Source organism: Symphalangus syndactylus, chromosome 4, assembly GCF_028878055.3.
Source record: "Symphalangus syndactylus isolate Jambi chromosome 4, NHGRI_mSymSyn1-v2.1_pri, whole genome shotgun sequence".
Taxonomy (NCBI): domain Eukaryota; kingdom Metazoa; phylum Chordata; class Mammalia; order Primates; family Hylobatidae; genus Symphalangus; species Symphalangus syndactylus.
The window spans coordinates 116,850,195-116,862,828 of NC_072426.2; positions in this window are offsets into that span (position 1 = coordinate 116,850,195).

The window sequence follows — 12,634 nt, forward strand, 5'->3', positions numbered from 1 at the left end:
TTTTGGATACAAGTCCTTTATCAGATGTGATTTGCAAATACCTTCTCACTGTTTGTGGCTTGTCTTTTCATTGCCTCAACAGTGTCCTCCAAAGAGCAGAGATTCTTAATTTTGAGAAAGTTCAATTTGTCTTTTTTTCCCTTTTTCTTTTTTAATTTTTTTTTCAGTCAGGATCTCTTGTGCCCACTCTGGAGTGCAGTGGAGTGATCATGGTTCACTGCAGCCTCAACCTCCCAGGCTCAAGCAATCCACCTCAGCCTTGCACGTAGCTGGACCATAGGCGTGTGCCACCACGACTGGCTAATTTTTAAAATTTTTTGTAGAGACAGGGTCTACCTATTTTGTTCAGGCTTGTCTCTAACTCCTGTGCTCAAGCAATCCTTCCACCTTGGCATCCTAAAATGCTGGGATTATAGGCATGGGCTATCACACCCAGGTTGCATTTTTTTTTTTTTTTTTTGAGACAGGGTCTCACTTTGTCACCCAGGCTGGAGTACAGTGGCACAATCTCAGCTCACTGCAGCCTTGACTTCCAGGTTCAAGCGATCCTCCTGCCTCAGACCCCCAAGTAGCTGGGACTATAGGCACATGCCACCACACCCAGCTAATTTTTTTATTTTTAGTAGAGACAGAGTGTCACTATGTTGCCCAGGCTGGGGTCTCGAACTCCTGGGCTCAAGCAGTCTATCCGCCTTGTCCTCCCAAAGTGCTAGTATTACAGGTGGGAGCCACTGCACCTGGCACCAGCTTGCATTTGTTGTTGTTGTTGTTGTGTCTGTACAAATCTTCTCTGCATTTTTTTTTTTTTTTTTTGAGATAAGGTTTCACTCTATTAACCCTACTGGAGTGCAGTGGCGCGATCTTGGCTCACTACAGACTCAAACTCCCATGCTCAAGTGATCCTCTCACCTCAGCCTCCCAAGTAGCTGGGATTACGGGTGTGCTGCACCACACCTGGCTAATTTTTTGTAGAGATGGGGTTTTGCCATGTTGCCCTGGTCTCGAACTCCTGGGGCTCAAGCAATTTGCTTGCCTCGGTCTCCCAAAGTGCTGGGATTAAAGGCATGATCCACCATGCCCAGCCCTGTGCATTTTTAAATTGGGTTGTTTGTTGTTTTATTATTGAGTTTTTACATATTTTGGATGCAAGTCTTTTATCAGATGTGATTTGCCACATCTGGCCTTTATTTTATCTTTTTTGAGTCATGCTTTAGATGTCATATCTAAGAGATCTTTGCCAAACAATGTGTCTTAACCCATTTTCTGTTGCTATAACAGAATACTACAGACTAGGTAATTTATAATTAATGGAAATTTATTTGGCCCGTGGTTCTGGAAGCTAGGAAGTTCAAGACTATGGTGCTGGAATCAGGTGGGGGGCACCTTCATGGTGGAAGACAGAAAGGCAAGGGAGAACAAGAGCAAGAGAAAGAGGGCTGAACGCATTTTTATAGGAACCCTTTCCTGCAAAAACTAACTCATTCAAACCATAATGCTATTAATCCATTCACTAGGGCAGAGCCCTAATAAAAGTCCTGCCTCTCAACACTGTTGCATTGGGGATTCAATTTCCAACATATGAATTTTGGGTGACACATTTAAGCCATAACAGAATGTCACACAGATTTTCTCCTATATTTTCTTCTGGAAGTTTTATTCTAATCGGATTTAACATTAGGTCTGTAATCTACTGTGAGTACATTTGTGCATGTGCTACAAGGAATAAAGTTTTCGTTTGTCTGTTGCATTTGGATATCCCATTATTTCAGCATCAATTATTGAAAAAAAACTATCCTTTCTTTTTCGAATTGTCTATGTACCTTTGCCAAAAAAGAAAATTGGCCACATATGTGTGGATCTATTTCTTGACCCTCTATTTTGTTCCATCAATCCATTTGTCTATCTTGATGTCAACACTACATTATCTTCATTATTGTGGCTTTTTTTTATTATTGTTATTATTTTACTTTTTTGAGACGGAGTTTCACTCTTGTTGCCCAGGCTGGAGTGCAGTGCCTCGATCTTAGCTCACTGCAACCTCTGCCTCCTGGGTTCAAGCAATTCTCCTGCCTCAGCCTCCCAAGTAGCTGGGATTACAGGCACATGCCACCATGTCCAGCTAATTTTTGTATTTTTAGTAGAGACGGGGTTTCGCCATGTTGGCCAGGCTGGTCTTGAACTCCTGACCTCAGGTGATTCACCCCACTAGGCCTCCCAAAGTGCTGGGATTACAGACGTGAGCCACCACACCCAGCCTTATTTTATTATTATTTTTTTTGAGATGGAGTTTCATTCTTGTCGCCCAGGCTGGTGCCATCTTGGCTCACTGCAACCTCAGGTGATTCTCCTGCCTCAGCCTCCCAAGTAGTGGGGATTACAGGCATGCACCACCACACCCAGCAAATTTTTGTATTTTTAGTAGAGATGGTGTTTCACCAGGCTGGTCTCAAACTCCTGACTTCAGGTGATCTACCCACCTTGGCTTCCCAAAGTTCTGGGATCACAGGCACGAGCCACTGTATTGTGGCTTTATAATAGGTCTTGAAGTAAGGTAGTGTAAGTGCTGTCACTTTATTCTTTTTCAAAGTTGCTTTAGCTATTCTAGGTCCTTTGCATTTTCACATGAATTTTAGAATCAGCTCGTCATTTTGAAAAACAAAGTTGCTGACTGTGATACTGGGGTGTTGATTGTGATTGTCTTAAATTTATTGATCAATCTGGAGAAAAACTGACAACTTAATAATTTTGTCTTTTGGCTGGGCACAATGGCTCACACCTATAATCTCTGCACTTTGGGAGGCCAAGGTGGGAGGATCACTTTAGGCTAGGAGTTTAAGACAAGCATGGGAAACATGGTGAGACCCCATCTCTACAAAAAATTAGTTGAGCATGGTGATGCATGCCTATAGTTCCAACTACTTGAGAGGCTAAGGTGGCAGCATCCCTTGAGCCCAGGAATTCAAGGTTGAAGTGAGCCATGATCGTGCCACTGCACCCCAGCCTGGGCAATACAGAGAGAGACCCCAATTTGAGAAAATTTTTTTGGTCTTTTAAAAAATATTTTATTTTATTTTATATTTGAGACAGAGTCTCGCTCTGTCGCCCAGGCTGGAGTGCAGTGGCACAGTCTTGGCTCACTGCAACCTCCACCTCCCAGATTCAAGCAATTCTCCTGCCTCAGCCTCCCGAGTATCTGGAATTACAGGCATGCACTACCACGCCCGGCTAATTTTTGTATTTTTAGTAGAGATGGGGTTTCACCGTGTTGGCCAGGCTGGTCTCAAACTCCCGACCTCAGGTGATCCACCTGCCTCAGCTTCCCAAAGTGCTGGGATTACAGGCGTGAGCCACCGTGCCTAGTCATTTTTGGTCTTTTGGTTTGTCAACTCAGTATATCTTACTACAGTCTTTTTAAATTTCTTTCAGCAATGTTGTCTCTTGCATCTGAGGATTTACAATGGTCAAATTTTTTGGCCATTATCTCTTCAAGAATTTTCAGCATCCACACTTTGGGGACTCTAATTATATATATATATTAGGCTGCTAAAAGTGGTTTTATTTTCATTATTACTCAGTTCATTTATTTCAATCTTTTTTTCTCTCTTTGTTTCATATTGCTATGTATTCAAATTCACTAATTTTGTGATATCTAATCTACTATTAATTGAATGCAGCATATTTTTCATGTTAGTCATTGTATTTTTCATCTCTAGAAATTTAATTTGAGTCAGGCTGGGCGCGATGGCTCACGCGTGTAATCCCTGCACTTTGGGAGGCTGAGGCTGGTAGATCACCTGAGGTCAGGAGTTTGAGACCTGCCTGGCCAACATGGTGAAACTCCATCTCTATTAAAACTACAAAAAAATTAGCCGGGCATGGTGAACCCAAGAGGTTCAAGCGATTCTGCTGCATCAGCCTCCAGAGTAGCTGGGATTACAGGCACCTGCCACCACGCCCGGCTAATTTTTTTTGTAGTTTTAGTACAAAAAAACCTTGCTAAGGATCACACAGTGTTGAAATAGTTCCTCTTCTCCCCAGCCAAAGCAGAAAACACCATAATGCACAGAGCATTCATGAGTTCCTTGAAGGATTTTGTCTCAGTAGTGGTGGAAAGTTAGCCCTAGATTAAATGATGCTGTGGTCCTGCCTAAGAAAACGTAATAGCAACACCCCATAAAATCAAACTGTTTTCAAGTAACTACGTCCCAGAACAAAGCTCAATATATTTATAGAAAAGCAAAAATATCCAACACTCAACAAGATAAAATTTACAATGTGTGATATCCAATCAGAGATTAGCAAGAGTTAGGTAAATATGGCTCAAAATGAGGGGGAAAAAATCAATCAATTGAAGCCAATTTAGAAATTACAGACGATGACATTAGTGGACAAAAACGTTAGAAATGTATAGTTATTATAGCTATATCCCATATGTTCAGAAAACTAGAGGAATGACTTAGCATAGTAGGTAGAGACATGGAAGATATTATGAAGACTCCAATTAAATTTCTTTTTTTTTTTTCTTGAGACGGAGTCTCGTTCTTGTCACCCAGGCTGGAGTGCAGTGACACGGTCTTGGCTCACTGCAACCTTTGCCTCCCGAGTTCAAGTGATTCTCATGCTTCAGCCTCCCAAGTATCTGGGATTATAGGCATGTGCCATCATGCCTGGCTAATTTTTGTATTTTTAGTAGAGACAGGGTTTCACCACGTTGGCCAGGGTGATCTCAACCTCCTGACCTCAAGTGATCTGTCTGCCTCGGCCTCCCGAAGTGCTGGGATTAAAGGCATGAGCTACCATGTCTGGCTCATAATTTTGAGTTTAAAAGAAAATTGAGTTAAGTAATATGTTTTAATTTAATGGAATATTTTTGCTTATGCAAAGGAGAAAAAGAATAGTTTAAATTCAAGAAGTGTGAAAAGGTAATAACTATATAAAGTAGCTCTAATACTATTTTGTATATAGTGTTTTCATGTCACAATTACAAAGGGATTAGTTTATGTTTTTAAATAAAAACTCTCTTTTAGCCTACTTTGTAACCTAAATTTGGAAAATCAAGTTTAGAGATAAAATTATGCAGCTCAGGCAGTGATTCCGTAATGTGTTTACATTTATCATAATCTACCGTGTAATAATTGTAATTAAAATGTCGATGAAAAGAGTCAAATTCTGTAAAATATTTGAAGAGATTTATTCTGAGCCAAATATGAGTGACCATGGCCCGTGACACAGCCTTCAGGAGTCCTGAGAACATGTTCCCAAGGTGGTCAGGGTACAGCTTGGTTTTATGTATTTTAGGGAGGCAAGAGACATCAATCAAATATATTTAAGAAATACACTGGTTTTGTTCAGAAAGGCGGGACAACTCAAAGCTAGGGGCAGGGCAGGACGGAGTGCTTCCAGGCTATAGGTAAATTTAAGCATGTTCTGGTTGACAGTTGGTTGAGTTTATCTGAAGACCTGGGATTAATGGAAAGGCATGTTCAGGTTAAGATAAAGGACTGTGGGGGCCAAGTTTCATTGTGCAGAGGAATCTCTCAGATAGCAGACTTCAGAGAGAGAGATCAGGTTGTAAAATGTTTCTTTTTTTGTTTTTGAGACGGAGTCTCACACTGTTACCCGGGCTGCAGTGCAGTGGTGCAATCTCAGCTCACTGCAACCTCCGCCTCCCAGGTTCAAACAATTCTCCTGCCTCAGCTTCCCAAGTAGGTGGGATTACAGGAGCCTGCCACCGCGCCCAGCTAATTATTTTTATTTTTATTTTTAGTAGAGACAGGGTTTCACTATGTTGGTCAGGCTGGTCTTGAACACCTGACCTTGTGATCCACCTGCCTCGGCCTCCCAAAGTGCTGGGATTACAGGCGTGAGCCACCGTGCCCAGCCATAAAATGTTTCTTATGGGACCTAAAAGAGCGCCTGGCTTCTATCTCCTAGATCTGGAAAGAAAGGAAGGAAAACAAAGGGGAAGGGGATTCTCTATAGAATATGGATTTTTCCCGCAAGAGACTTTGCAAGGCAATTTTGAGGTATGGCAAGGAAATATATTTTTGGGGTTAAATATTTTTTTCCTTGTCTCATAATGTTATCCCAGAGTCAGACTGAAAAGTAAGTCACAATATATAGGGTCAAATAGAACCCGTCTGATGAGAATATATGGTTTGTAGGGCATGACTCCCTAGACTCCCTAGGTAGGAATTTGGGCAAGATAAAAAATCAGAGCTTAGTCCTCAAAAATATTCTAAAAATAAGCAATATTTTATTCCTTTGTCAAAGGACTATTTTCACATTATAACAATATAAATCTTATTGCAAGGATATTTTCATTTTGAGATTTAAACATAACTTCCTTAGAAATGATTAAATGCGTAAACATTTCAAATTCTAAAGTGTAGGTGGGACCTTTGAGAGGTAATTATTTGGTGAGTGCAAAAGTAATTGCAGTTTTTGCACTGTTGGAATTTGCCATTTGATATTGAAATACATTCTTAAATAAATATGGTTATGTTATGCATCATTTTAATGGGCATTTCTCGCTGTATTTTTTTTTTGCTACTTATTACTTGCTGTTTATTTTATGTTTATTTTAGACTATGGAAATGATGTTAGACAAAAAGCAAATTTAAGCGATTTTCTTATTTGAGTTCAAAATGGGTCATAAAGCAGTGGAGACAACTTGCAGCATCAACAAAGCATTTGGCCCAGAAGCTGCTAACGAAGGTACAGTGCAGTGGGGGTTCAAGAAGTTTTGCAAAGGAGATGAGAGCCTTGAAACTGGAGAGTGTAGTGGCTGGCCATCGGAAGTTGACAGTGACCAATTGAGAGCAATCATTGAAGCTGATCCTCTTAAAACTCCATAAGAAGTTGCCGAAGAACTCAACATTGAGCCTTCTATGGTCATTCGGCATTTACAGCAAACTGAAAAGGTGAAAAACCTCAATAAGTGGGTGCCTCTTAAGCTGACTGAAAATGAAAAAATATCATCACTTTGAAGTGTCATCCTCTCTTATTCTACGCAACAACGAAGCATTTCTCAATGGGATTGTGACATGCGACGAAAAGTGGATTGTATATATCAACCATTGACAACCAGCTCTGTGGTTGGACTGAGAAGAAGCTCCAAAGCACTTCCCAAAGCCAAACTTGCACCCAAAAAATGCCATGGTCACTGTTTGGTGGTCTGCTGCCAGTCCACTACAGCTTTCTGAATCCCGGCAAAACCATTACATCTGAGAAGTATGCTCAGCAAATCGATGAGATGCACCAAAAACTTCAATGACTGCAGCCAGCACTGGTCAACAGAAAGGACCCAATTCTTCAATTCTTCTCCGTAACAATGCCTGACCCTGCGTCAAACAACCAACACTTCAAAAGTTGAACGAATTGGGCTACAAAGTTTTGCCCCATCCACTATATTTACCTGACCTCTCACCAACTGACTACTGGAGAGCTTCTTCAAGTATCTCGACAACTTCTTGCAGGTAAAATGCTTCCACACCAGCAGGAGGCAGAAAATGCTTTCCAAGAGTTCGTCAAATCCTGAAGCACGAATTTTTATGCTACAGGAATAAACAAACTTATTTCTTGTTGGCAAAAATGTGTTGATTGTATGGTTCCTGTGTTGATTAATAAAGATGTGTTGGAGACTAGTTATGATGATTTAAAATTCGCAGTCCAAAACCCTAATTACTTTTGCACCAACCTAAAAGGCTACAAGAGCTCTGCCCTTATAAATGGAACTGGTGCCCTTATACAAAAGGCCTAGGGCAACCTGTTTGTGTCTCTTGCCATGTGAGGACACAGCAAGAAGGCACGATCTACGAGGAACAGGCCCTCACTAAACACTGAATCTGCTGGTACGTTGATGGCGGACTTACCAGCATCCAGAATTATAAGCAATAAATGGCTATTGTTTATCTATTACCCAGTCTAAGGTATTTTGTTACAGCAGCTTGAACAGTCTAGGTCACTGGGTGGCAGAGACATCCATAAAGCTAGCGAAGCTTCAGGTCAGGGCCTGTCATTGCACAGGCCTCTCATGAGAGTTGGGAGCTTCTGGGAGAAGTGGAGTGTCCTAGTGGGGAGGGGGTGTCAAGCTGTACTCAGGAGGCATATGTAAGGATTCTGGTAAATTACCTATAAATCTTAGAAGAAGGACATCTGCATCTCTGGGGCTTCAGGAATTTGTTGGTGATTTATTTCCTCATTCTAAATACATATTCATCCTAATTTCGTATTTGTAATTGCATTTTTTTCTTTAAAAAGACTCCCCAAACTATATAAACTTCTGGTCCCAGGACATGAAGATTTGCCCCTGCAGAATAATTGTGTATCTATCTGAGGTCACTGAACATGAATTTACAGTGATGCCACTCATCCTGTTCTGTGACTTGCTCCAACAGCACTTGGCTGGTTGCGTGCAAAAGTACAGTCCAGGTGGGCATGGTGGCTTATGCCTGTAATCCCAGCACTTTGGGAGGCCAAGGCAAGTGAATCACTTGAGGCCAGGAGTTTGAGATCAGCCTGGCCAACATGGCAAAACCCTGTCTCTGTCAAAAAAAATACAAAAATTAGCTAGGCATGGTGGTGTGTAGCTGTAGTCCCAGCTACTGGGTGGGCTGAGGTGGGAGAATCACTTGAACCCGGGAGGCAGAGGTTGCAGCGAGCTGCGATAGCACCATTGCACTCCAGCCTAGGTGACAGAGTGAGATCCCATCTCAAAAAAGGAAAAAAAAAAAAAAAAAAAAAAAGAAAGGACAGTCAGGTTTGTCCAGAGTTGGGGTTTTGTGAGATAGGAATGTTTACTGAAAATGTGGACCACAGAATTTAAGCTGGATAACGGGAAGGGAGTAAAGAATGGAGACATCTGATAGATCACGGGAAAGCACAAGTCTTAATAGACTAGCAAAGCTGTTGAGAAGAAGGAATAATTACATAGGGAGATACTGAAAAATCAAGTTGAAAGATGTATAGCTAAAGAGGGATGCTGGAAGGGAATAACAAAATGCACAAAGGTGATTGCTTGAGGTGATTTGGACAGATTTTTCTTTCTTTTGTTTTTTTTTTTTTTTTGAGACAGAGTTTCACCTTGTTGCCCAGGTTGGAGTGTAATGGCGTGCAATATCGGCTCACAACAACTTCTGCCTCCCGGGTTCGAGCAATTCTCCAGCCTCAGCCTCTGGAGTAGCTGGGATTACAGACATGCGCTACCATGCCCAGCTAATTTTGTATTTTTAGTAGAGACCAGGTTTCTCTATGTTGGTCAGGCTGGTCTCAACTCCCGACCTCAGGTGATCTGCTCGACTTGGCCTTCCAAAGTGCTGGGATTACAGGCGTGAGCCACCTCGCCTGGCCTGATTTGGATAGATTTGAATGTCACAGGAGATGAAATGGTCATTTGCTTTAAGAAAATGTCTAAATCTGAAGATGATCTCTAAGGACCTGCACAATCTGTCCCTTGCCTGCCTCTGTACCTCAGCCAGTGCCAATGTCTCCGTCATTCACCTCACTGCTGCCGTCGTTCAGTTCATTAAATGCTCCTTCCAGCCTGAAGACCTGGACCTTCTCTTTTGTCTGGAACAGGTACACCTGCACCTTCTCTTTTGTCTGGAACACTCTCCCTTACTATGTCCACCAGACCAACTTCTTCTTATCCTGAAGATCTCAATTTAAAGTCTTTTCCTGGTGGGCACTGTGGCTCTTGCCTGTTAATCCCAGCACTTTGGGAGGCCAAGGTGGGTGGATCACCTGAGGTCAGGAGTTCAAGACCAGCCTGACCAATACGGTGAAACCCCGCCTCTACTAAAAATACAAAAATTAGCCGGGCGTGGTGGTGCGCGCCTGTAATCCCAGCTACTTGGGAGGCTGAGACAGGAGAATAGCTTGAACCCGGGAGGCGGAGGTTGCAGTGAGCCAAGATTGTGCCACTGCACTCCAGGCTGAGAGACAGAGTGAGACTGCGTCTCAAAAAAAAAAGTCTTTTCCTCAGGGAAGTCCTTCCCAACCTACCACCCTACTCCTGGGGGGTACATCCTCTGTTATATGCCCAAACAATACTATATTTTCTTCCATAGCATTTATCAACTGTATTGCCAAAATGATGGGGTTAATTATCTGCAAAAGCTTTTCTCTAGGAAAGATGAGTGTGGGAACAGGTCTGGCTTTCCTCCCTACTGTATCCTGGGTCCTCAGGGACTGGCATATAATAGGCATCCCATAAATATTTGTTGTATGAATAAAATTTAAGATACTTATATATAATAATTTTTTCCAGCATGCCTTTTAAGGCATAAAGATATAAAATATGATTTAACAAATAATCTAAACATGACATATAAAAATAAGGCAAATTTCCTTTCTAAAATATATACATGGAGACATATCTATCTTCAACTTCTCTTCAACCCTGATCTAATTTCTAGGAATACAAGACTAAAACAACTCAGTAGAAGATAGGAAAAACACTTAAAGATTTTTTACATAGGAATGAGATAACTGAGTGCCTTATTTGAAATAAAGAAGAAATTCCCAAAGCTAAATAATAAAAGATATATTACAATTTTCCATTTACAAAGGACTTTATAACAAGAGTGTAGGAAGTGGTAAATTTGCTAAAGCCAATAGTTAACTACTCAACAATACTAGTCTTACTAATGCTAATTATACTTTTGGCTCAATGTAGATACAGGCTGCCTGTGGGAGAAGAGGAAAACAAATTTGATGGTTTATTTTCATTTGGAAGATTTGTGGCATGATTTATGTTCACATACTTAAAAAGAAGTGCTTTGATTTATTAGCTGCCGTAAAAATTACACTTGTTTATGTTTCAGAAAGAACATTAAGAAATACAGCAACAAACAGCAAAAATCCTACAATATCTAATATGTGCCTGATATTTAAAACTACCATTTTTTTTCCTTTTTTTTTTTCTTTTTTTCACGACAGACTCTCACTCAGTCACCCAGGCTGGAGTGCAGTGGCTCTATGTCAGCTCTCTGCAACCTCCCTATCCCGGGTTCAAGTGAAGTGATTCTTGTGCCTCAGCCTCCTCAGTAGTTGGTACTACAGGCGGGTGCCACCACACCCGGCTAATTTTTGTGTTTTTAGTAGAGACTAGGTTTCACCACGTTGGCCAGAATGGTCTCAAACTCCTGGCCTCAAGTGACCTGCTCACCTAGACCTCCCAAAGTGCTGGGAATACAAGCGCGAGCCATCGTGCCCGACTAACCGACCAACACTACCATTTCTTTTCTTTTCTATTTTTTTTTTTTAAGAGACGGATTCTCGCTCTGTCGCCCAAGCTGAAGTGCAGTAGCGCGATCTCGGCTCGCTGCAACCTCTGCCTCCCGGGTCAAGCGATTCTCCTGCCTCAGCCTCCCAAGTAGCTGGGACTACAGGCGCACGTCGCCACGGCTAATTTTTTGTATTTTAGTAGAGACGGGTTTTCACTGAGTTGTCCAGGCTGGTCTCAAACTCCTGAGCTCAGGCAATCCACCCACCTAGGCCTCCCAAAGTGCTAGGATTACAGGCGTGAGCCACTGCGCCTGGCCAACACTACCATTTCTATTTTTCATTAAACTTCTGCAAAATCGGTGTTACAATTCCCATTTCACATATCGGGAAACTGAGACTCAGAGACATTGTGTAATTTACCCAAGGTCACGACTACTCAGTTGATGACCTGAAAAGTGCATCCAGATCTGCAAGAAGTTCCGCCCTTGTGATACTGTTAAGTGCCTGCCAAAAGATGAAGGTCTCTAAACCCCAGTGGGAACCAGGCTTTTTCAGATTTTTTTTTTTTTTTTTTTTTGAGACTGAGTCTCAATCTGTAGTTTTTTTGACCCTTTATTTGCTTACTACCCTATGCCACCACCCCCATATGTGCAGGGACCTTTGTCTTGTCACCACTCCAGCACCTAATTTCTTATTACAATCATCTAACATTTTCAAACTCAGAGGAGCTTCAGAATATGAATGTTGTGTTAATAAGAATATGACTGAAGTTATGTCTTTCCAGAAATGCTCATTTATCTCCACATATTTTTAGCACTTTTATCTGATTATATTATCTGCTGAAATTTGCTTTGGAGCTTTTTCACAAATAAATTGGAGAAGATGTTTCTATTACAGAATCATGTTAAACTCAGGACCAGTATAATAATTGTGAAACACACAAGCAAGTAGGCAAATAGAACTAGGGTACCCAGTAAATTTCCTTCCTTCTTTCTCTCTCTTTTTTTTTTTTTTGACGGAGTTTTGCTCTTGTTGCCCAGGCTGGAGCGCAGTGGCGCGATCTCCGCTCACCGCAATCTCCGCCTCTCGGGTTCAAGCTGTTTTCCTGCCTCAGCCTCCCGAGTAGCTGGGATTATAGGCGCGCGCCACCACGCCCGGCTAATTTTTGTATTTTTAGTAGAGACTGGGTTTCTCCATGTTGGTCAGGCTGGTCTTGAACTCCCGACCTCAGTTGATCCGCCCGCCTCGGCCTCCCAAAGTGCTGGGATTACAGGCGTGAGCCACCGCGCCCGGCCAAGTTTCTCTCTTCTAGTCCAGCATCCGAACAGTAGATTTCAAACAAATACAAAGTTAAGTGGAATACGCAACAAATGGAAGGAGTGTGAGACTTCAAAATGTCCCAGAG